The sequence below is a fragment of the Mus caroli genome, chromosome 9 (assembly GCF_900094665.2).
Source record: "Mus caroli chromosome 9, CAROLI_EIJ_v1.1, whole genome shotgun sequence".
In the NCBI taxonomy this organism is placed as follows: Eukaryota; Metazoa; Chordata; class Mammalia; order Rodentia; family Muridae; genus Mus; species Mus caroli.
This window is the reverse complement of record NC_034578.1, coordinates 54,075,932-54,100,632: the sequence shown is the minus strand read 5'-3', so window position 1 is coordinate 54,100,632 and position 24,701 is coordinate 54,075,932. Positions and strand designations below refer to the sequence as shown.

General features: G+C 41.9%; 1 long non-coding RNA gene and 1 pseudogene across 2 annotated transcripts in view; one reads left to right on the top strand and one right to left on the bottom strand.

The window, feature by feature from the left end:
* The window catches only part of LOC110301519, a 9,325-nt gene extending 1,250 nt beyond the window's left edge, over positions 1-8,075 (bottom strand). The window contains exons 1-2 of the long non-coding RNA XR_002378723.1: positions 7,953-8,075; positions 3,313-3,400 (exon numbers count right to left, since the gene is read on the bottom strand). This is a non-coding gene — a long non-coding RNA (uncharacterized LOC110301519). The remainder of the gene's footprint in view (positions 1-3,312; positions 3,401-7,952) is intronic.
* Positions 8,076-24,035: 15,960 nt separating this feature from the next.
* Positions 24,036-24,701, top strand: part of LOC110302496 — a 1,017-nt pseudogene continuing 351 nt past the window's right edge. The window contains exon 1 of the transcript XR_002378804.2: positions 24,036-24,520. The product of XR_002378804.2 is annotated as a protein max-like (transcript). The remainder of the gene's footprint in view (positions 24,521-24,701) is intronic.

The following is a 24,701-nucleotide window of genomic DNA, read 5'->3' as shown; positions in this document are numbered from 1 at the left end:
AAAAAAAAAAAAGATCCCCCTTAAGGGGTCATATATTTGAATGCTTAGTCATCAGAGTGGCACTATTTGAAAGGATTAGAGGGATTAGGAGGTGTGGCCTCTTTAGACTATGTATGGGCTGACTGGAGGAATTGTGTCACTGGGGATGAACTTTGAGGTTTGAAAAGCTCATGCTGAACCTAGTCTCTTTTTCTCTGCCTCTCTGCCTAAGGATCAAGGTGTAGCTCTCAGCTGAAGCTCTAGCACCTGCCTGTGTACTGCTGTGCTCCCCACAATGGTGATACTGGACTAAACCTCTGAAATTGTAAGTGAGCTGTCAGTTAAATGCTTTCTTTCATGAGAGGTGCCTTGGTTATTGTGTCTCTTCATAGCAATAGAACAGTGACTAAAACAAGTATTTGAGTTTTCTGGAGATGACCCACTGTTTTTGTGTGGCTATAATGAGTGAGCTCTAAGAGTACAGGGCCTCTTAGAGACTTCATCCCAGGATAGTTCCTTGCTGCTGATATGCCTTTCCTGCCACTATTCTATAGCCTAATGATTCCTGGGCTTCAGCCCACCCTATTGGCTAGATTTTCTGCACATCAACATGAAGATGTAGTTTCATGTAGTAATGCTATGTAAACAAATTGATGATTTCATAATTCCTGACCATGATTTTATAGAACTTCTAAACTGATACAAGTAATCTCAAGTCCCCTATTGAATAAAGGCTGCAAATAGAGATCTGTAAGCCATCATGTGTCACAGGCTAATTGCACTAGGAAAGGAAAGCAGGCTTGAGACAAATTTATGATCAAGGAAAACATTCCTTCTAGGTTAGGTGTGACTGGTAACTAAAGGTCATAAATTAGGAATAGACAATTTATTGTAGGTGCAAAGATAGAAAATAAAATATTGACTAGTCTATACAAGACTTCAAAATAATGAAACACTAGGCAGATGATTTGTCTCCTGACAAAACTGTGCTAACTTGTGGTATAAAATTTATTGCTTTGAACATATAATGAACTTATGGGGGTTAGTGACAGATAATGAATATTTAGTCAGATACTAGTCTTAATGGAAATACATGTAAACATTCTATTGTAACTCCTAAAACCTTGTCAATCTATGACATGAATTATTGCCTTAAGCTTACTATGAACTTATTGGAATGCAAAAGTGTTTAGAAAATCATGTAATAAATCATCCTGCTGTAACCGTTCTACCTGATAGTTGTATGAGGTAATTTTTTAGAGAAAGTATAAAAACTAAGAACCACAATAAAACAATGAGGTAGCTTTCTTCAGCTTCATACAGCATGTGTGTCTCTGGTCTTTTCTCCTTTCTTCTCTTCTCTTCTCTTCTCTTCTCTTCTCTTCTCTTCTCTTCTCTTCTCTTCTCTTCTCTTCTCTTTTCTTTTCTTTTCTTTTCTTTTCTCTCTGGTTCACGAAGAGTTAGTGAACTCCAAGCCTAGCCAGCAAGGGGCACTTGACCCAGAGAGAAAAGAGACAAATAACTAAGATTTTCTTTTTAATCCCCTGCTGCTAACCCAAGTTTACTGCCAGAAGGCATCAGCTTTTGGCTATAGAATAGCAAAGAGTTAAGGAAAGGGAACATTTACCAGTCACAATCGCAACTTTAGGCCCTGTAACTGCCGATGCCACCCATCACTGCCTACCTCAGTCTACCTGGATGCTGGGCTGGTCACTGGCACTTGCCAGAGGTTAGTAGTGACTACTCCAAATGGATGATGTGGGGTTTATCCTTTGTTAGTTCTCAGGCTGATTAGGCTACTGTTTAAGTTTAGGAGACCATGTCTACATCTCTAACCCTCCAGCTCTGCACTGCCGGCAAGGACACTTTCCCTTCTATGGGTTGAACTTTGCCTCCAGGATATTCTTCAGAGGTGAGACAATAGTCTTATCCCCAAGGCTGCTCATACAGTTTAGTTTTTGTGTATTCTTTAGCAAGATGGCTTCTCTGCAAATGTTGGGTAGCAAGGTCTCCAGAGGATCACAACCCTTCCAGTGAAGTTTGAGCCAGAAGGGGAAAAATGGCCTCCCATGCCATGGAAGCTATGGTACTGCTAATGTACCCAGAGTATTAGCAAAGCTTGTGTCTATGTGTTCATGGGAGGAGAAGATGCTCTCACTGGCTTCTTGGATCTCTTCATGGCCCCCAGTCCTTGCCCCACTGGAATTGCTCACTGTTTCTTCCTTACCCACTGTACTCTGTTCCACTCACAACTTCTCCTCCAGCTCCTCCAGCTAGCCTTGTTTCTACCTTTGCACACAGCACAGTATTGACTGGAAATGTCCTCTTCACACATGGGACTGGAGTTCATCTGTCACCCTGTGAGGTGAGTCCTTTTACCAGTTACTTTCCCGGTGAATAAACTGAAGCTGGGAGAGGTGAGGTCACTCACTAGGTACAGTCTTAAACCAGATAGAGTTCTTGGGTGACGTGCTGTTTAGCTAGTCCTCAACACACACACACACACACACACACACACACACACACACACACACACGCATGCACACACACACAGACACAGAGATACATACACACACATAGATCCACAGACACACTTACACACACATACACACACACACACAGAGTTCTTTCCTGCCCTTATTCCTTCCTTAGCTAATGCTATAGCTCTTTTAGAATTGTCCTAATTAGTTTTTATTGTCAACTAGAGACAACCAGGAATCATCCAGAAAGAGGGAATCTTACAACTTTTCTCTCTCTCTCTCTCTCTCTCTCTCTCTCTCTCTCTCTCTCTCTCTCTCTCTCTCGGGTTTCTCTGTATAGCCCTGGCTGTCCTGGAACTTACTTTATAGACCAGGCTGGCCTTGAACTCAGAAATCCACCTGCCTCTGCCTCCCGAGTACTGGGATTAAAGGCGTGTACCATCACACCCGAAAGAGGGAATCTTAATTGAGGGATTACCAGCTCAGATTAGCCTGTGGCCATGTATGTAGGATACTGTCTTGACTGTAGATTGGTGTAGAAGGGCCCCACTCATTGTGAATGGTGCCAGTTCTGGGCTGGCTGTGCTGGAAAGTATAGGAAAGCTTGAGGAGCAAGAGCCAGAGCAATAAACCATGTTCTTCTAAGATTTTTGCTCTGAGTGCCTGCCTTGTGTTCCTGCCCTGACTTCCCTCAGTGACACACTGTGATCTGAAAATGTAAGTGAGATGGTGTAAACCCTTTCCTCCCCAAGCTGCCTTTGGTCATGGTGTTTATCACAGCAACAGAAGACAAACTAGGATGGAACACCCTCAGGAGGTGCCCTGCGGGGCTTGGCAACCTGGGATCACTCACCTCTATCCAAGAATATCCTCCACATTCTACTTCCCTGGGCCAGCTGCAAGTGTTTGAAGCAGTGCTGGGCCTTGGTGCAGAGCCAAGTCTAGAACACAAAGTTTGAACTCTTAGTGACTGTGCAGAGGTTACATAGGAGGGTTATGGGAGCTGCCTGGACTTTGTATCATAAACTCACATCCAAAAATGCTGCTCCAAAACAGCTTATTAATCTTCATTCATTAAACATGACCAACCTTCGATTATGAAGCTCCGGCTTGTGGAAGCCTCAGGTTATTGTACTTGTATGAGGTACCCTAGGCAATTCGGTCACTTCTGAAATCAGGAACCTTCCTTCCCTTGAGACCCTGTAGTACACTGGCAGGAATACTGTAAAGGGACATGTGGACCTCACCCTTATGCTATTCAGGTATCGAAACAATGGACTCCAAGAAATTGGAATTGTTCTAGGAGTCCCAAGCTGGGAGAAGGAAACGGCTGAAGACTGATGTCAGTCAGAGGGAACTTGTCTTCTTCAAAGAGATTTCCTGTAGTCTGACAATGTGTCACACCTTATGGGAGAGACTGGAGCTAAGAAAATGGTGACAGGTGGGACCACACCAGACTAGGACTGCTAGCTATGTTTCCTCTTCCTCACCCATCTCTTTCTCCTCTTTCTGCTTGTGTGTGTGATGTGTGTGTGTGTGGTGTGTATATGTGTGTGAGGTGTGTATATGTGTAGGGGTATATATACGTGTGTGATATGTTTGTAGATATGTGTGTATATATGTATGTGTGATATGCATATGTGCAGTTTGTATATGTGTATGTAATTTGTCTGTTATGTGATATGTGTCTATGATACATGTGTGATATGTGTGTGTGTGTATGTATGTGATATGTGTATGACTATGTGTATATATGTGTGTATAATGTGTGTATGTGTAGGTGTGTAATAGGTATATGGTGTATACATGTGTATGTAGTTTGTTATGTGATATATGTATATGTGATGTGTATGATATGTGTGATATATGTATGATATGTGTGTATGTATATATGTGCTGTGAGCAACATGTGTGTGGGTATTTATATGTGTGTGATATGTATTTGTGTGTGGGTATTGTGTGGGTATATGTGTGTGTGCATGTGATATATATATATATATATATATATATATATATATATATATATGACATATTGGTGGGTACATGTGTGTGTGCATGTAGGTGTATATGTTATGTGTGTGATGTTGTATAAGTATGTGTGTGTTTGTGTGTGTGTGTGTGTATGTGTAATGTGTATGTGTGAGTTTGGGCACATATACATTTCTGTGAAAATAAGAGGAAACTTCTGGTGTTGATCATAACTTTGTTAAGATGGGGTCTCTTGTTATTTGATGCTGGCTACAAGCTTCCAGGGTTCTCAGATCCCTCCTCTCATGGTGGTTAGAGCACTGGGCTATAGTTATGCATAGGTTCTGAGTTCTGGACTCAGGCTTTTATACTTGGAAAAGCCTGTTACCCACTAAGCCATCTCCTCAGCCCAGTTATGCACTTGGCTGGCCCCCTTTTTACACCTAAGCCTAAAATGAACTCCAAAGATGGGCCTGGCGGCACTGCTGGGTTTCTGTTTGTTCCTTCAGTTCTTTCCTGTCTATCAGCAGTGGAAGGATGGAGGCACAGCTGCATGCTGTTGCCCACAGCAACCTGAGAAGTTCCAATTTGCCTTAGGGACCTCCACTCAAGCAAACCCCGTATTCTTGTCTTTACCACAGAAAAAAATGTCAGGATAAATCAGTATGAAGAGGCAGAGTTGGAGTTTATTAAGAGATTACAACACAGATTTTAAGCACGATGGTTAAGAAAAAGAGGCCCCCAGGAGAAGACAAGACATACCTGCGTGTGGTTGTGGGCTTCTTGAAGGAGAGCTGAGCTTAGGTGTGTTTACAGTGGTTATGTAGGATCCTGAGCCTTTCTAGATTACCGATTAGAAATTGTAATTTACAGCAAGGTTTAAAGATTTCCCTTTTGTAAACAAAATTGTAAGGTAGATTTGTGAGGGGTGTTGTTTATATTTGGGATAAGAAGCAAGTGTCAAAAACCCAGAATTGTAGATTATTTTGGCCCTATATGAGCACATTTGATTTATTGTCTTTGACATCTTTGATTGTACTGTCTTTCAGAAGAACACGCATTGTCTCAGAGGGGATTTTGGCTTAATCAGTAGTGTCTGAAGTTTCTTGATGCCGTTAGAAGGGTAGCCAAACCAGATGACAGAGTAGAAGAGGCGTTTTACAAAATTATTCTTATTTTATGTGCGTGAGTGCTTTGCCTGCATGTATGAATGTGTACCCTCTGTGTGCCTGGTGCCTGCTGAGGCTGGAAAAGGGCATCAGATCCCTGGAACCGGAGCTACAGATGGTTGTGTGTTGACATGTGGGTGCTGGGAATCGACCAGTAAGCTTCAAGGACCCTTTTTCTTTATCAGTGTTGAGGTTCAAGGAGTTAATTTTTCATATCCCCTTTTATCTCCACTCAGAAACTAGGCCATGGACCATTTGCTCTCTATCCTGAGTGTAAGGTACTCTGCTGCTACAGTTGATCAGCTTGTCTGAATGGCTCTGGGGCTGGAGGCTGCAGCCTCCCGTTTGGCACCTTGTGGTGAGAACAGCCGGAGTCTAGGTAAAAAGACTTGCAGGGAATTGTGCTTCTCCAAGTTAAAGTCTTGGGGAGAAAAGGGGAGAGGGACATATCTCTGCCTTTTGTTCTCAGTACTTGCAACAGACTCTCAGAGCATGCGTTCACATGGTAAAAAAGCTCACTGCGAGTCTGCACATAAATTCAGTCATAAATTGAATAAGAGGTTATAAAAGAGAATGCCTATGTGCATATACACTAAGAACAATCATCTGGCTTAACTTTCACCATTGGTTACTGGCTTTCAGGGTCACGAAAAGTTCAAGATAGTAACTAAGCCATCCTTGAAATTTTGTTTAGACAAACCCAGTCAATATCTTATCTCCTGTTTTTGCACCTGAGGTCCAGGGGTGTATGTCTTCTTTATGACATTTGGTTAATGGTTTCTGTAACCCCTTGGAATGTGCCCTAAGTTTTAGAAGTCTGCTGTTATCTCAGGAGCAATTAAGCAGTCCTGATATAAAAGGAACTTGAATGTCTCTATCTGGGTTGCCAATTCTTGGTGGACTCTGGCATGCTAGCTGTTTCTGCAGAATAAATGTTCTTTATTTTTGCATACTATCTGAGTCCAGGGTCTTCCTTCAGCAATTTTCAGACCCTTACAGGTTTAGATGTTTGTCACTGTGCCAGCTTTTCCAGGGGTAGAGGGGATCCAATTAATCCATCTCTCCATTTTGTTATTTTTATTTTTAAAAAATGTTATGGACCAGTGACATGGTTCATCTGGTAGAGGTACTAACTGACTCCCATAAATTGTCTGCCACACATGCACAAGTACACTTGAGTGTGCATGTGCACTGTGCTTTCACACACACTAAATACAAATGCAATAAAATAATTTTTTTCCAGGTACTAGGAGTTGAATCCAGGTCCTCACACAGGCTAGGCAGCTAACAACTAACATGCTACCACTGAGCTGCACTTTCAGCTCCCTTTAAAGTGTTACCTAATTTTGGTTTTTCAAGACAGGGCTTCTCTGTAGAGCCCTGGCTGTCTTAGAACTCAGTCTGTAGACCATCTAACCTTGAACTCAGATATCTACCTACCTCTGCTTCCTAAGTACTGGGATTCAGGGAATGTACCACCACCACCACCTGGCTTAAACTTTTATTTTGAGATGGTACTGCTCTGTAGTCCAGACTGGTCTTGAATTTGCAATCTTTCTTCCTCAGCCTCCCAAATAGCTCAGATCATAAGCAAAGTTACAGCAAAAGTAACTTTGACGATACATAAATAGGCCAGTTGTGTGTGGGGGGCCCTGTAGGATAAAAAGTTCCAGCTCATTTCCTGGCTTTGAAACCCCACCAATCCCTGAACTTGAAAACTCACCAATTTCTGGGCTCAGGACTTGAAATCCCATCAATCTCCATCCTGGAAAACTCTACCCCCAACCCTCCCCAACAAAGTCTATATAAAGCCTAGGTTGCCTGGCTCTCTGCTGCTCACCCCACCCCACACCCCACCCAGGACAGAGGCAGCTGCCGTTTTGTGTCTTTCCCACTAAATCTCTAGTGTGAGGTTTGTTGTGAGGTGTGACTTTGTAGTATTTCTTGGTTCCCAACGGCCAGGTTAACTTTCCCTTCAGAGCTGTACTACTTACAGGCCCTGACCAGGAATCTTTAGTACTCAGGAGATTGAAACAAGAGGATCAAAAGTCACCAGGCCATTTTGACCTACATACCAAAAGCCGGTCTCAAAATCAAACAAATAAAATGCAATAAACATATTTGGGAAAGACAAAAAGTAAATAATTAAAGTGAGTTTGGTAAGTGTTCAGGCACAGTGAAAGAACAAAAACCAAAGCAACTTCTCAGCAGGATCGCTCTGTGCTGTTATGTAACAATTTCCTCTGAGATTGAAACATTCTATCCTGCAGAAAGCTCCTTAAGCAGGAAGATAAACAACTCAAAATAGCTTCAGGAAGTCCCTGAAAGTAACCAGATTCATTAGGCTCCTCCCTACCACAGTAAACAATAAAAGCTAAGACAATCCCTCTCCGAGGAAAGAAACTGAGTTGCAAAGACTCTGAGACAAGATCGCTATGTGGGAGAAGCAGAAACCAGCTGAGTGGCCTGAAAGAGACTTAGAGCAGTTACTCGGAAAGGACACTCTCCACCCTGTTGAGCTGCCCAAAGGCTGCACCTTGTGTTCCCAGTTCCCAGCTTTGTGAACTGTCAGCCATGCTTGGTGAGGTCAGCCATGTCTTGGTGATGCAATTGTCTTTGAGTCATTTCTGCTCCTATAAGTAACCTCTCACCTGTAATTAATCTCAGTAAAATTCATTAATTCACTGGATTGGGTTTTATCCATATTTTGTTCTGTCTGGAGCGAGTAGGTGTGTATTGTGTCTCCCAGGAAGAGTTTGGTCACACAGTAAATGCCACTCTGGGGTACAGAGTGAGTTCCAATCCCCTGGGCTACAGAGTGAGGCCTAGACCTATCTCCCCCCACCCCCCACCCGCCAACACACACACACACACACACACACACACACACACACACACACACACACAGAGAGAGAGAGAGAGAGAGAGAGAGAGAGAGAGAGAGAGAGAGAGGATTTTAGACCTAAATTCTCAATGTGATAGTTTCAATGGCCTCCATAAGTTCATATATTTGAATTTTTAGTGTTTAGTTGATGGAACTATTTGAGAAAGATTAGAAGTATGGCCTTGATGAAGAAGATTTCAAAAGCTCACATTTTTCAGTTTCTCTCTCTCTCTCTCTCTCTCTAAGCTCGCAGCTACTGCTCCAGTGCTATGTCTGTCTGCCTGATGCTCACCACCACAATGATCATGGTTACCTTCTGAAACTATTAGCCCCTAAATTAAGTGCTTTCCTCTATAAGTTTCCTTGGTCATGGTGGTTTTTTTTTTTTTTTTTTTTTTTAAGATTTATTTATTTATTTTTTGTATATGATTACACTGTAGCTGTTCAGATGGTTGTGAGCCTTCATGCAGTTGTTGGGAATTGAATTTTAGGACCTCTGCTTGTTCTGGTCAACTCTACTCACTTCGGTCAACTCAGTTGCTGGTCGCTCTTGCCCAAAGATTTATTTATTATTATACATAAGTACACTGTAGTTATCTTCAGATGCACCAAAAGAGGGCGCCAGATCTCATTACAGGTAGTTGTGAGCCACCATGTGGTTGCTGGGATTTGAACTCAGGACCTTCAGAAGAGCAGTCAGTGCTCTTACTTGCTGAGCCATCTCGCCATAGCATTTGACATGGTAATAAAAAAAAGCAAGATACTCATCAAATTTCTAAAATCATATTAAAATTCACAAAGCATTTAGAAAATAATGAGACATTTATATTTTACCTAGCAATAGGCAGGCTCATTGGATAGAGAAATTTGGTCAGGTGATGGTGGCACACACTTTTAATTCCAGCACTCTCTGTGAGTTTGAGGCCCGTCTGATCTAAATAGTGAGTTCTAGGACAGCCAGGGCTACAGAGTGAAACCCTATTTTGAGAAAGGAAAGAAAAGAAAAAACAAAAACCCCCCAGCAGATTTGGGTTCAGTAGTATAGAACCCCCCTATCATGTGCAAGGCTCTAGGTTTGATCGCCCTGAATGAGTGTTCCTGGGGGAGAGTCTCTCATTAGGTAGACTAGACTGGCTTTGAACTTCTGGCCATCCAGTCCCAGCCTCCTCAGTGCTGCTGTTGCAGAATTGTGCTGGAGAGACACACGGCACCCTGCCCTTGTCTCTGCTTTAATCCTTGGCACTGAGTCTCACACTCCCTTTCGTGCTAAGTCAGACAGCCAGCACCCCACCCCACCCTCGGTGCAGATGTCTCCTGCCTTTGAAGGAAGGAGAAAATTAGTGCCCTTGAAGTGATAAGGCCCCCCCCCCCCACTCTAGAGCTATGGGGGAAAAGGCAACTAAGTGTTCCCAGACAGCTGTGGCCAGCTTGTAAACATACACTAGCCTCTGATAATGGAATAAGTTATTTCTTTCCAGGTCAAAAAGATCCTTTTCCTGCTGTATGGTCCTGCCTTGCTGTCTGAACAAACACATTCGGTTCTGAAGGATACCATTCCTTTACCCTCTACCCAATCATGTTACACCAAGGCTCGAAAGCCCCAGCTTATGCATCTCCCATGTATACTCCAAACCCCTAGATGTGAGCATCGCATTCCTAACCTGCAGAGCAGGGAAGGCTGTGATCCAAGTCTGGACTCGAATAAAGGCTCTTCTGTGTACTTGCATCGGTGTTACCATCTCTGGTGGTCTCCTGGGGTTCCGGAGATCTGGGCATAATAGTGCTACCAAGACCTCTCCCCATCCTTGTATATTAAAGCACAAATGTGTGGAAAAGGGTAACAGAAGGCAGAATGACAAATAAATCACAATGCCTGCACTTCAGCTTTTCTTTCTCTGTGGGCCATGGCTGGAAATTACAACTTAGTGAGTGAGGAGAAAGTCCTTTAACTTAATTAATTAATTAATTAATTTAATGAGGGGGGAGAAAGGGCTTGGAGTGGGGGCTATATGTCAGGACACTGTGGAGGTCAGATGACAAGTCCACTCTTCCTTCTTCTTCTTCTTCTTCTTCCTCTCTCTCTCTCTCTCTCTCTCTCTCTCTCTCTCTCTCTCTCTCTCTCTCTCTCTCTCATGTCTGTTAGTGTTCTGCCTACAGGGGATTGGTTGTCTCTAGAGCTTCTGGCTGATTCTCCTGTCTCTCTGTCCCATATCACGATAAGGATGGAGGAGAGCTACTTCATCTGGCTTTTTACATGAATTCTGAGGCTCACACACTGTTCAGCAGGCTCATACAACAGTTTACCTTTGCTCAGCCAGCTCTCTATCCCTGAAAGTCCTTCTAAACAAAGAGTCTCCGGGTAACTTATCTATACACCAAAATAATAAATAAATATACTAAGAAATAGATTCATACCAGACTTATAATGTAGACAGTCACCTTCTCATTGTGTACAGCAATGAGCTAAAAGAGATCACAGATCTAAAGTAAGTAACTAATATAACAAACTACATACAAAAATAGAAAAATTAGTCTTGATCAGATATTTCTTAGATATGACACACACAAAAACCATGATTCACACCTATAATCTCAGCACTTAAGTGGCTGAGGCAGAGGGATTATCTCAAGTTTCAGGCCAACCTGGGCTGTATAGCAAGACTCTGTCTCAAAAACTTAAAAAACAAAAAACAAAAACAAACAGAAAAACCCCACAAAACTTTTGCTTTTCAGAAGGGAACAGAAAGAAAATAAAATATAAATTTCAAGCTGAAAGAAAATGTTGGCAATTGCTGTATCTGTTAGTGGACTGTTATGTAGTTTGTTTGTTTGTTTGTTTGTTTAGAGATAGGGTTCCTCTCTGTAGTCCTGGCTGTCCTGGAACTCGATCTGTAGACCAGGCTGACCTTGAACTCACATAGTTCTGCTGGTCTCTGCCTCCTGAATGCTGAGGTTCAGGGGCACACCACCACCACCTGGAAGTAGATTGAGTTCTTAGCGTTGGGCATAGCCGCTCATCCCTGTAATCCCAGCATTGGAAAGACCAAACAAGAAGGATCTCTGTAGGATCATGGCCAGCTTGGTTTACATAGTAAAACCCTGTCTTTAAAGGGGAAAGAGAGAAAGCAAAAAATGAACTCTTACAACTCATCAGGAAAGCAAGGAGGACAAAGCATAGCTCAGAGGTAGAGTGCAGGGTTAGCATACTCCAGGCCATGAGTTCAATACCCAGTGATTTCGTGCTCTTGTGATCCCTGTCTAAATGACCCAATTTAAAAGTAGGTGAAAGGGTAGTAGCTATTTAACCAGGGAAAATTAAATATATGCTTACCTAGTAACCAAACAATCTCATGCCTAGTTATCAGCCCCAGAGGAATGAAAACATGTGTTTCTACAAATACTTGATTCCCACAATCAAGAAACATTATTCATAATGACCTAAAATTGGTAGCAGCCCAAAAGTTTATCAATAGGAAAAAAGCCAGGCGTGATGGCACATACTTGTAATCTTGGAGCTTGGAAGCAGTTCAAGGCTGGCCTTGTTCTATAGTGGGTCTGAGGTCAGCTGCTTATGGCCTGTCTCAAACACACAGGGTTTAATATTATATTTTCAGTGGGGGGCGGCACTTTGTGCTGTGTCACACATGTGGAGGTCAGAGGACAACATGCAGGAGTCAATTTCCTCCTTCCACGGTGTGGGTCCCAGGAATCAAACGCAGGTTGTCAGGCTCAGTGGTGGGTACTTGCCTCTTAGTTAGTCATCTAACAGTGCTCCACCTTCTTTTTAGATGTCTCTTATTTTATGTGTACGAGTTTTTGCCTATATGTATGTGTGTGCCCAGTGCCCATAGAAGTCAGAAGAGGGCATTGGATCCTCTGGATCAATGGATTTGGAGCTGGGGATGATTGTAAGCCACTGTCTGGGTGCAGGGAATCAAACCCTAGTCAAGGGCAGTCAGTTTTGTTAACCACTAAATCGTCTTTCTGGACCTTGTGCCCCCCCCCTTTTTTTTAATTAAAGAGAGAAAGCAAGTTTATTTAGTACATTGCAAAGAATATAGCAAAAAAATAGCAATAACAGAGAAAACCCTAGTTTTAAAGAGTCAGAAATATTTTAATCCCAGCAAAAGCATAAATTATATAAATGATGGTAAAATATTTTTTTTTTGGTGATGGTGGGGATATTATTCTGTAGCCCAGGCTGGGTTTTAACTCATTGTATAGTTCACACTGCCTCAAGCTCACAACAGTACCCTTGCCTCTGTCCCTCAAGGGCTAGGATGCAAGTTTGAGGCAAGCCTGGTCTATGTAGAGAGTTTCAGAATAGTCCACCTTTGGTAGTTTAAATAAGTCGTTTATATATTTGAATGCATAGTCACCAGGGAATGGTATTCTTTGATAGGATTAGAAGGATTAGGGGGTGTGACCTAGTCAGACGATGAGTGTCACTCACTGAGTGTGGGCTTTGAGATTTCAAGAGCCCATTGCCAGACCCAGTCTCTCTCTCTTTTTGCCTCTCTGCCTAAGGATCAAGAGGTAACTCTCAGATACTGCCTTAGCACCTGCTTGCATGTCACCGTGCTCCTCGTCATACTTGCCTTGGTGATGGTGCCTCTTCACAACAACAGAACAATGACTAAGATACAAGTCTATACAACAAAGCCCATCTCAAAAGAAAAAAGAAGAAGAAGAAAAGTGGGAGTTGGGGATGTAACTCGGAGGTAGAGTGCTTGCCCAGCGTGCCCCGCCCTGGCATTGATGCCCAGCACTCCTTAAACTAGGTGTGATGCCAACCAACTGTCAGCCAAGCATTTGGTAGGTTAAGGTAGGAGAATCAGGCGTTCTAGATCTGCCTCAACCATAGAACAAGGTTGAGGCCAACATGGGCTACATCACACTATGCCTCTGAAGAAAGAAAGACAGGTGGGGGTGGGTGGAGAAAAGGCAAGTGTGTGATCTGGAGCCCTTGAACATCATTGAGATTGTTGACTGAGATGGCAGCCAGTGTGCTGGGTGGATCCAAACTTCACAATGATGTGACCACTTGAAAGGCAATTTGGAGGTTTTGTACGACATCAAGTATAGGGGCAGGAGAGGTGGCTTAGTGGTTAAGGGCACTGGCTGCTCTTCCAGAACACTTAGGTTTGATCTTCAGCACCCATACAGCAGCTCACAATCATCTGTAACTCCAGGGGTGAAGATGATATCTACTTCTGGTTCTAATAGAGCTCTCTGCTTCCTGAGCCACCAAGAGGACGCAGCATCATGGGCCCTTCTCCGCCTCCATGTTGAAACCAGCTGAACTGCCTGGAAGAGACTCACACCAACCGAGCCACCTGGAGGACAATCTCCAACCTGCTGAGCTGTCTGCAGGCTGTGCGGTGAGCTCTAGGTTCCCTGCTTTTGTGAGCTGTCAGTCATGCTGGGGTTGGCTTTGGTAATGCAGATGTCTTGCAGTCATTGTATGTAACCCCAATAAACCTCATTGGTTCACCAGGTAGGACTTTGGTGATGTCCTTACTTTGGTCTGCTGTTAGTGCCCTATCTGGGGTGAATGGGCATGTGCTGTGTCTGCCCAGGGATGGTCTTGTCACACAACACCTGGGACAGGTGAGGAGGCTTTACTCCTTTAAGTTCCTTGGCTCAACTTATTTGCTTTCACACTCACCAAGATACAAAGTCATTGAGTTGGGTAACAGTGACTTCCCTGTCATAATGGGATGTACTTCTGAACTTGAGCCAAAAGAAGGTTGCTCCTGTCTGGCGTTTAGTCATCAAGACAAGAAAATTAAGCAATACATTGCCCAAGGGAGTTGCCAAATGCACTTTAGATTAGAGTAACGTAACTCCACATGAGACCAAATCACAAAATAAGATGAGTTTAAGAATAAAACAGACAAACGAAAAGCCCTACAGGCTCTGGAAAGATGGTTCAGCTGTTAAAGTATTTATTGCTCTAGCAGGGGACCTGGGATCAATCCCCAGTAGCCACATAACAGCTCACAGCTATCAGTAACTCCAGTCCTGGGGATCTGATACCCTCTTCTGACCAGAACTCTCACAGTACACAAACACACACATGTATGTGTGTATTTATGCAGGCAAACACATACATAAAATAAAAACGTAAAAATCTTAGCCAAAATTCAAACCTCCAAAAAAGTATAAAAGTACAGTGTCTGGTGTCTAAGTTGAAAGTTATGACATATGCAAGAAATAGTGGAAACATATGACATGTTAGTGATGAAACAAATCAACAGAGACAGACAGGAAAAGGCCAGACGTAATAGAGCAGTAGATACAGACATTAAGAAAACAGTTACTGGCTGGCATGGCGGCTCATTCCTGTAACCCCAGTGTTTGGGAAGTGAGACAACTGGGAAGGAGTTCAGGGTCATGCTGGGCTACACATGGAGTTTGAGCCCAGGCTGGCCTACATGAGACCCTGTCTCAAAAAACAAAACAAAACAAAACAAAACAAAACAAAAACCAAAAACCTGAATACTCTAAAAATATAAGTGTAAGCCGGGCGTTGGTGGCGCACGCCTTTAATCCCAGCACTCGGGAGGCAGAGGCAGGCGGATTTCTGAGTTCGAGGCCAGCCTGGTCTACAAAGTGAGTTCCAGGACAGCCAGGGCTATACAGAGAAACCCTGTCTCGAAAAACCAAAAAAAAATAAAAAATAAAAAAAAAATAAAAAAAAAATAAAATAAAAATATAAGTGTAATCCATATAATTAGGAAGGTAGGCAAAAGCCCAGTGGAGGCCCTGGAGATTGGCTCAGAAGGTAGCTTAGTTTCCAAAGGGATGCAGTGGGCTGAGTTCAGGTATTGGGCTGGAGAGATGATGATGGCTCAGTGAATAAAAGCACGTGCTGTCCTTCTGTAGTTCAGCCCAAGCACCCCTGTTAGATGGTGTTCATCCCACCCGGCAAAAAATAAATCATTACCACAATATTTGAGCCACATTTGAAGCAAGCTTAATTAAGTACTGGCTAGGATGATGGACACTGGTCAGGTCCGTATCTGGGACCCCAGAGAATGGTCATAAATTAGGTTACTCGGGTGCTTATAAAGGCAAAACCCCTAAGGCTACAAACTTCCAGCCTTCATCCAATCAGGGGCAAGTATACATCCTGGCCTACTTGCTGCCTACACATCTCCTGCCTACCTGTGCTAAAGCACACCCTGTGCAGTTGGGGCAACCAAGCTTGCTTATTTAATGAAAACACATGGCTTGTTATCTTATATGAACCATGCCTCCCCAGCATTCCTGGAAGTTATCCATCCTTAGGTAAGTGGGACTTAGAGTCTAGAGGGATTTTTGTTTTGTTTTGTTTTATAGGTCTCTTAAACATAGTAATTAAAACTTAAAACAATTTTAGCCCTTACAATGGCTCACAATCACCTTTACCTCCAACTCAAGGGTATTGGATGCCCTTGTCTGGACTTTTCTGACACTTGCACGTACATGGTATGCACTCACACAGATACACACACACACACACACAGACACACACACACACAAATAAAAATAAATCTTAAAAAATTCCCAAATGTATCTGAATATAATGGTGTATACCTGTATCCCTGGCACCCCAGATGGAGACAAGAATTCCTAAATTCAAGTTCATCTTTGAGAATAGATCAAGTTCAGGACTAACCTGGAATATATGAACTATTATCTAAAACATTATCTAGGCTATATAAATACCTCTACTAATTTTTTTTTACATTTATCTACCCACTTTCTGTGTATATGTGCACCCACACATGTTATGGCTCACATAGCAGATAGAGGACACCTTGCATGAATTGGTTTTCTTTTCTTTTTTTTTTTAAATTTAAAGGTTTTAATTTTATTTGTCTTTTTTTTTTAAGATTTATTTATTTATTATATGTAAATACACTGTAGCTGTCTTCAGACACTCCAGAAGAGGGAGTCAGATCTCATTACGGATGGTTGTGAGCCACCATGTGGTTGCTGGGATTTGAACTCCTGACCTTTGGAAGAGCAGTCGGGTGCTCTTACCCACTGAGCCATCTCACCAGCCCCGAATTGGTTTTCTTTTTCCACCTTGTGGTCCAACTTCAACTCAGGTCTTCAAGCCTCTAGTCTATGCCTGCAGATCTGTCTCTGCTGACCCTATAAAGAAGCTTAATATCTTGATAATAAAAACTCAAACTGCCCTCCAAAATGATTTAAGTGGACACCTTGTAATGCAAATTTAGAAGCTGCTTCTGCTAAGAAGCAGAGACTCCTTACTTGGCCCTGCAGGGTAACCACGGTGGGATACAGCAGGCATCTCTGTCTTGTCACCATTGCTTTAAGACAGATTCCTGCTCAACTCTGTAGGTCTGTTCATCACTCAAGGGCGGTCTGCCTGAAAACTGGTGACTACATTGATAAGCCCTACATTCACCTAACTGTTCAAAGGTACAAAGATAAGAGCGCTGAGGGCATTTCACCTTTGCTTAAGTACAAACAATCTTCTCACGGCCCCCTTAGCCACCTTCCAAAGCCAGGACTGAGATCCCCAACAGCCAGAACACAGTTTGGTTGAGACTGCTTCATCATGCAAAACCCTGTCTCCATGCCTCTATTATCCATTTAAACCTAAAGCCCATGCCAATATCCCAAAGGTGACTGAAATGTTTGATCATGCCAATTAAAAGTCTTTCTGCCAACATTACTTTTGTTTGCTTTCTTGGGGGCAAGTGGGCAGACCTGACTTACTGGAATCAGTCAAGGCCTTGGACCTTGGTTAAATCTCCACTAAAAAAGATATTAAAGTTGGACATGATGGTATATGTTGGGGGATGGTTTTGGTATGCATTCAGATGCTAATTTCTGTTAGGGTTCAGAAGTTGCCCCGCAAACCACATGAACAGCAATCTCAGTCATACTAGGATGGTTTATTGAACACATACCTAAAGCCTGATCAACCAGGGCAACAGCTGAAAGCTGTGTGTTGGACATTTCTCAGGGTCAACTTATAAAGATTAAAACTGCAAAAACCACAGTGAGCTCATATGCAGGTGCTGGGAGTGCTGCCTGGTGGTTGGCCCTGACTCAAGCTATTTTAGACACAACAGTTCATACTGACCTTTCATTTGATGGGTCCTAAGTGAAGCTTATGGTTGTGGAATTTCTTAAGATTAACAAACCTCATAATATACAGAACATAACAGTGTATATGGTCAGCATGATCCTGCTATGAGTCAAGTTATTTTTCTGTGCCAATGACTGGCAGGCATGTTACAGCAACAATATGAAATAGCTGGCAGGCATAGAACAAAATGGCCACAGCTACGCTAAAAGGCAGGCCTCAATAATTTCTATGCCCAGACACCAGGTTGTAGTCTGGTTTCCATTACCTCTGATTGGTTAATAAAAGAGCTGGTCAGTCAATAAGCTGGTCAGAAGAGAATAGGGAGGTTTTCCAGTTCTACTGAGGAGGTCCCAGAGAGGCGAGAGAGGACAGAGGACCATGAGAGAACCACAAGAATAAGGTGTGGAGAAACTGTGTGAACAGACAAGGAGGATTTGCCTTGAGATCACCATGAGAGAGCAGCCATGTGGACACACATGGATCAGAGAGAGCCAGAGCAAAACCAGATGGCAAATTAATGGGGCATTTGTCTGTGTATTAGCAGCCTAGTCAGGTTAGAATAGCTCAGAACCTGTCCCGCTTAGGCTTTCAGCTTGCTAATAAAAATACCAGGTCTCTGTGTCTTTCAGGAGCTAGAACAGGCTATAACAGGCATAGAAACACCCAGTAGTTTTTTAAAACTGGGGGTGGGGTGTAGAAGATACCCCAAAGGACTTATACATTTGGTGCACTAAACATGGAGCAAAAATTTATGCAGAATCCAAACTTAGAGAGAAATCCAATTTAGCACTATCAAAAATCAGAGGTGGAAGCCTGGAGCCAGCACACATGGATCTTGGACAAACAGCAGAACAAAGTGGGAGCCAGGGGAAGGTGCCCAGAATCAGGTGAGGCATAATTACTGGTTAAACCCCACAAAAGGAAGGCTGGGCAGACACTGCTACAAACACATGGAAGGTAGAAACACCTCTCTCTGTGAAAGAAAAGATGGGAGCTGAGCTAATCACAGCACAAGGTCTAAGCTGAACTATAGAGAAAGACAAAATACACAGAAGAAATCTAAGCATAGCCAAACTTCAGATGAGGTTTTAAAAAATGTTTGAAATTCTGTTTTAATTATAAAGAGGGAAACTAGGTATGAAAATTCATAGACAGGTATAAAGAATTTAAAATTAATAAAAATGAAAAGGAATAGGACAAGTAAGATGAAAAAAATCAACAACAGAGCTTTTGGACACTATATTATGCCATTTAGTTGGCTTAGAGATAGAAACAAAAGGAGAAAGAGATAACCTAATTGAAATGGACATATTGCCAATTATGGTTATTATGCTGGTATTTCTTTTTTCTTTTTTTTTTTTTTAAGATTTATTTATTATATGTAAGTACACTGTAGCTGTCTTCAGACACTCCAGAAGAGGGCGCCAGATCTCGTTACGGATGGTTGTGAGCCACCATGTGNTAAGTACACTGTAGCTGTCTTCAGACACTCCAGAAGAGGGCGCCAGATCTCGTTACGGATGGTTGTGAGCCACCATGTGGTTGCTGGGATTTGAACTCTAGACCTTCGGAAGAGCAGTCGGGTGCTCTTACCCACTGAGCCATCTCACCAGCCCCTATGCTGGTATTTCTTGTCCTAATCTTAATAATTATAATGTTTTTTATACTTTCTTAAAGAATAGGGCTTTAGAAACACAAGAGAAAGAGAAATATGAAAAACAGGAAAGAAAATTTGGAAAAGATAATAAAAATGAAGAAAATACTAAGAGAGTAGAAATACAAAAAGAGAAATATAAAAATAAAAATGAAGACAGACGATAGAAGAAATACTAGAAAAAAATTATAAATAAAATTGAAGAAGTTACTAAGATAGAGACAGAGGAACTAAGGCCAGAGTCTACAGCACCACCATATAGTGAAAGTCAGTCAAAGGTTGTTAGAAACCTAACTTTAGCTTGTCTAGTTAGTGTATGACAAGGGACAACACATGGTGGTCACCCTCAAGAAGAATTTAGATGCCACCCCATAGATACACTAGATTTGAAAATTTTAAGGTAAGTGTCACCAATTATGGCATGCATTCACTGTTTGTGGAGCAGATATTAAATTCTTGGCCAATTAAAATAAAATAATCCCCCAATGTTGTTGTCCTACTCCGGCCGGCGACAGGAACGACACGGACACCAAGTCGGGTTCACGCAGCAACTTTACTTCGGGCTTTTTCTTTTACAGCTCTCTTCCCCAGCAGCTTCTTCTTAGGGCAAGGGCTAAACTACTCCTATTCTACTTCTGGCTTCTACCTAGGGCAAGGGCTAAACAACTCCTATTACAACAGCTTCTCTTACTCTACTTCTACTCATGGCAAGGGCTAAAAATACTCTTATTCTACTTCTGGCTTCTTTTACAACAGCTAGTTTCTACCACTTACAACAGCAGCTTCTACTACTCCATCCTTCTCGCAGCAAGAGCTAAACTCTTCTCACTACTTGCGCCAACTCACCTCCTTCTAGCTCCACCCCACCTCATCCAATCAGAATTCACACACACACACACACACACACACACACACACACACACACACACACGAGCTTAGGTCGTTCACAGATAGGCTGACAGGACTGGATCACGAGGAACTGTCCAGCCTGGCAGGCAGCCCACGCATGCAGCCTCACTGTGCATGCTCGGGCAAGGCAGTAAACAAGTGGGTTTCACGGGGCCCCACTTCCCACACCCCAAGACTGAGAAGATATGACAAGAGTAATATTAGAATATGGTCCTTAATTACAGTGGCATTCATGGTGGAGAGAAGAGGCTAGGGAGATTGAACAGATAAATAGGGCCAGAGGTGTCAATATCTCTTAAGATCAGCTACTAAGTGGAGGACCATATGCTGAAGTACAGATGCTAGTCATATATAATGAAGCAACCTTGGTATTATGTCACATGGCAGTTTTAAATGCATGGGACAATGTCGAGGAGTCAGAAAAAAGGCTTGAACCATTTACTTAGATTATGCAAGGTCCAAAAGAAACATTCACTGACTTTTTTTTTTTTTTTTTTTTTTTTTAACAAAGATTGACTTCAACTGTTGATAGAAGAATATCAGACCCACATGCTAGGACACTAATTGAATCTTTAGCTTTTGAAAATTCTAATTCTGAGTTCAGAAAAGGTGATTAGTCCCTAAAGGACAAGATCAGCATCAATAAATGAATGGATTAGAAATACAGTTAATATTAAATCTCATTCATATGATATGACTTTAACAGAAGACGTGATCTCTATAGGCTTTGAGAAAATGTAAACTCTCAAATGTCTGAACTGTGGTAAACATGGTCATTTCAAAAAGAATTGTAGAAAGAACAGAGCTAATTCTGAAAAAGGACCTGTGCCTTCTGGAGCATGCAGAAGGTGTGGCAAAAGCTGACACTGAACTAAGGAATGTAGATCAAGAAGAAACAGACAGGGTAGCCCCTTGTTGGGAAATGCCCAGGGGACCTCTTGCAGGCCACAGTATAAAATTCAGATCAGCCTTAAGTCAACAGTAGAGAAACTCATCTGCAGAACAATTATGCCACAAACTGCTCTGAAAATAGAGATTAAAACGAGATATCAGTCAGAACTGTTTCTATAGATTAAAAAATGTTGAAGCTATCAAGAAACATGTATTTTAACACACTTCTATAGATGATCAGAGGCCAAAACTAGAGGTGTTTATAAATGATATTGAAATTGAACATTTAGAAGACAGTGGAACAGATGTAACAACAATCTCATTAAAACCTCAGCCTCCAGATCTGCCTCTTCAGAAGGTAGATATACAATTTCTAGGGGTTTAGAAGTATACCTCAGATAAAACAAAGTATAAAATGACTTAAATGTATAGGGCCAGAATGCCAAATAGGAAAGCCATATGTGGCTGATATAGCCACAAATTTATGGGGAAAAGATCTGTTGAAACAGTGGGAAGGATGGACTACCCCCTCCTCCAATGTCAGAAACAAGCCATAAAATAAAAGATGTTCCTGATGAAGGTATTAAAAAATCTTATCAAGAACAGTCAAAGACTGTCCAAGTTGTCCGTAAACAGGACACAGCAGGGGCTGGCTCTCCAACTTTATATGGGGGAGACATTGCTAGCAAAACACCAGTGACCCTTCCACTAAAGGTGGTTGATTGACCAACCTATTTGGATAGAACAATGGCCTATGGCAAAAAAAAAAAAAAATGTAAGCATAGAACAGCCACTCCAAGAACAACTAAAGGCTCAACACATAGACGAGTCCACCAGTCCTTTGAATTCTCCAGTATTTGCCACTAAAAAGAAATCTGGCAAATGGAGGATGATGACAGATCTGAGAGCAATAATAAAATCTTTCAGCCAATGGTTTTTTTTTACAGCTTGGAATCCCATTGCCTTCACTGTTACTTAAGATGTCACCCATTATTGTGATTGACTTGAAAGACTGCTTTTTTTACAGTCCCTTTGCAAGAGAAAGATTTACTTTTACTGTGCCCACATTTAACCACTCCATGCCAACAAAAAGATATCACTGGAAAGGGCTCCCACAAGGAATATTAAATAGTCCTACATTATGCCAATCTTTTGTACAACACATGTTAGAAATAATTAATAAAAAATTTCCTCAATTAATTATTTACCATTATATGGATGATATTTTGCTGGCTGATTCAAATGGTGCTACCTTAGCAAAATGTTTGGTGAAGTAAAGAGAATTTTGCCTTGTTGGGGGATTACAAATTGTTCCTGAAAAAAAATACAAAGAGGAGATTCTTTTAATTATCTAGGATATAAGATAAATCTACAGAAAATTTGACCACAGAAAGTACAAATCATGAGAGACCAAATAAGAACTCTTAATGATTTTCGAAAATTGTTAGAAGACATTAATTGGCTAAGACCCATAATTAGATTAACTACTCAAGAGCTAAGTAATTTATTTCAAACTTTACAAGGTGATAAAGACTTAACAGTCCAAGAAAATTATTAGCTGAGGTTGAGAGAGAATTGGCTCTGGTAGAATAGAAATTACAAGATGCAAATGTAAATCATTTGGATCCAAACATGGGTTGTATTTTAGTTATTTTGCCTTCTACACATTCTCCTGCAAGAATTCTTATGCAGAGATTACAGCTTAGAATGGATATTTTTAGCACACAAACAATAAAAAATTAAACACACACACATATATGTTTGTCTGAATTGATTCTAAAAGGAAAAATGAGACTTCATAAATTAGCAGGAATAGATCCATCAGAAATTTTGGTGCCTTTAACTAGCCCTGAAATTGTCTCACTATAGGCAGAAAATGAATGTTGGCAAAGAGCTTGCAGTAGTTTTTGGGAGAAATTAACAATAAATATCCCCAAAGCAAGCAACATCCGTTTATAAAATGAATTGGATTCTCACTCATATAGTAAAAGAGACACCAATTTCTGCAGCCTCTACATTCTATACTGATACAAATAAATCATGTAAGGCAGGTTATAAGTCAGAAAAATAAAATACATATACATATATATTGTACTGGCTAGTTTTGTGTCAACTTGACACAGCTGGAGTTATGACAGAGAAAGGAACTTCGGTTGAGGAAATGCCTCCACGAGATCCAACTGTAAGGCATTTTCTCAATTAGTGATCAAGGGGGAAAGGCCCCTTGTGGGTGGGACCATCTCTGGGCTGGTAGTCTTGGTTCTATAAGAGAGCAGGCTGAGCAAGCCAGGGGAAGCAAGCCAGTAAAGAACATGTCTCCGTGGCCTCTGCTCAGCTCCTGCTTCCTGAACTGCTTGAGTTCCAGTCCTGACTTCCTTTGGTGATGAACAGCAATGTGGAAGAGTAAGCTGAATAAACCCTTTCCTCCCCAACTTGCTTCTTGGTCATGATGTTTGTGCAGGAATAGAAACTCTGACTAAGACATATATGTAAGTCAGAAAAATAAAAGACATAAAATAATTCAAAGTTCATATTATCCAGTTCAAAAATCTTATGTTATTATTTGATTTTCCTGAATCTTTTAATGTTGTTTCTGACTCAATATACAGAAAGAGTTGTTTTTCATAAAAAGAACTGCTGAATTTATTCAGGATGATTCATAATTAACTTTATTATTTATTCAACTAATAGAAATCATCCATTCTATATATCATATATCAGATTCCATACGGGTCCACCAGGGTATCTAGTACAAGGTAATGATGAAATTGATCAGCTATTGATAGGAAACATGATAAAAGCTTCAGAATTTCATAAGAAACACCATGATAACAGCCAAAGTTTTAAAAGGTTTTTTTTTTTTCCTATCACTTGGCATCAAGTCAAGGAAATTATAAGAAAATTTTGCACTTGTTCTTTGTATAACCAAACTCCATTACCTTCAGGGAGTAATCTAAAAGGTACCCAAAGAAATGAAATTTGGGATCCGGTGCTGCAGTGAGGTGGTTGTCGCCCGTGTTGTGTGTGTGTGAGTGTGTGTGAGTGAGTGAGTGTGTGCGTGGGGGCACTCGGCTTGTTGTTGTCGGTGATGTCCCCCTTCCCTCAACCCCTCCCCTCCCAGCCTGCCGCTGCAGTGGCCGCTCCCTGGGCCGTAGGAAATGAGCTATAACGATGACATCAAGGTGGAGAGGGACACTGACAAGCAGCCTCACCATAATGCACTGGAACGAAAGCATAGGGACCACATCAAAGACAGCTTTCACAGTTTGCGGAACTCAGTCCCATCACTCCAAGGAGAGAAGGCATCCCAGGCCCAAATCCTAGACAAAGCAACAGAGTATATCCAGTATATGCGAAGGAAAAATCATACGCACCAGCAAGACATTGATGACCTCAAGAGGCAGAATGCTCTTCTGGAGCAACAAGTCCGTGCACTGGAGAAGGCAAGATCAAGTGCCCAACTGCAGACCAACTACCCCTCTGTGGCCTCCCTTCCCCCAGCCTGGAACTTGCTTGCTCAAGGGTGGAGCTTCCTGCTCATTCGTCCTGCCACGCCTACTGCTGGAACCTGCCTTTGCTGCCTGGAGGCACACACGTGTTCGTCCTGCTACTGGACCCTGAGTTACTTGGCGAGATATTGGGTTCCCTCCCCCTT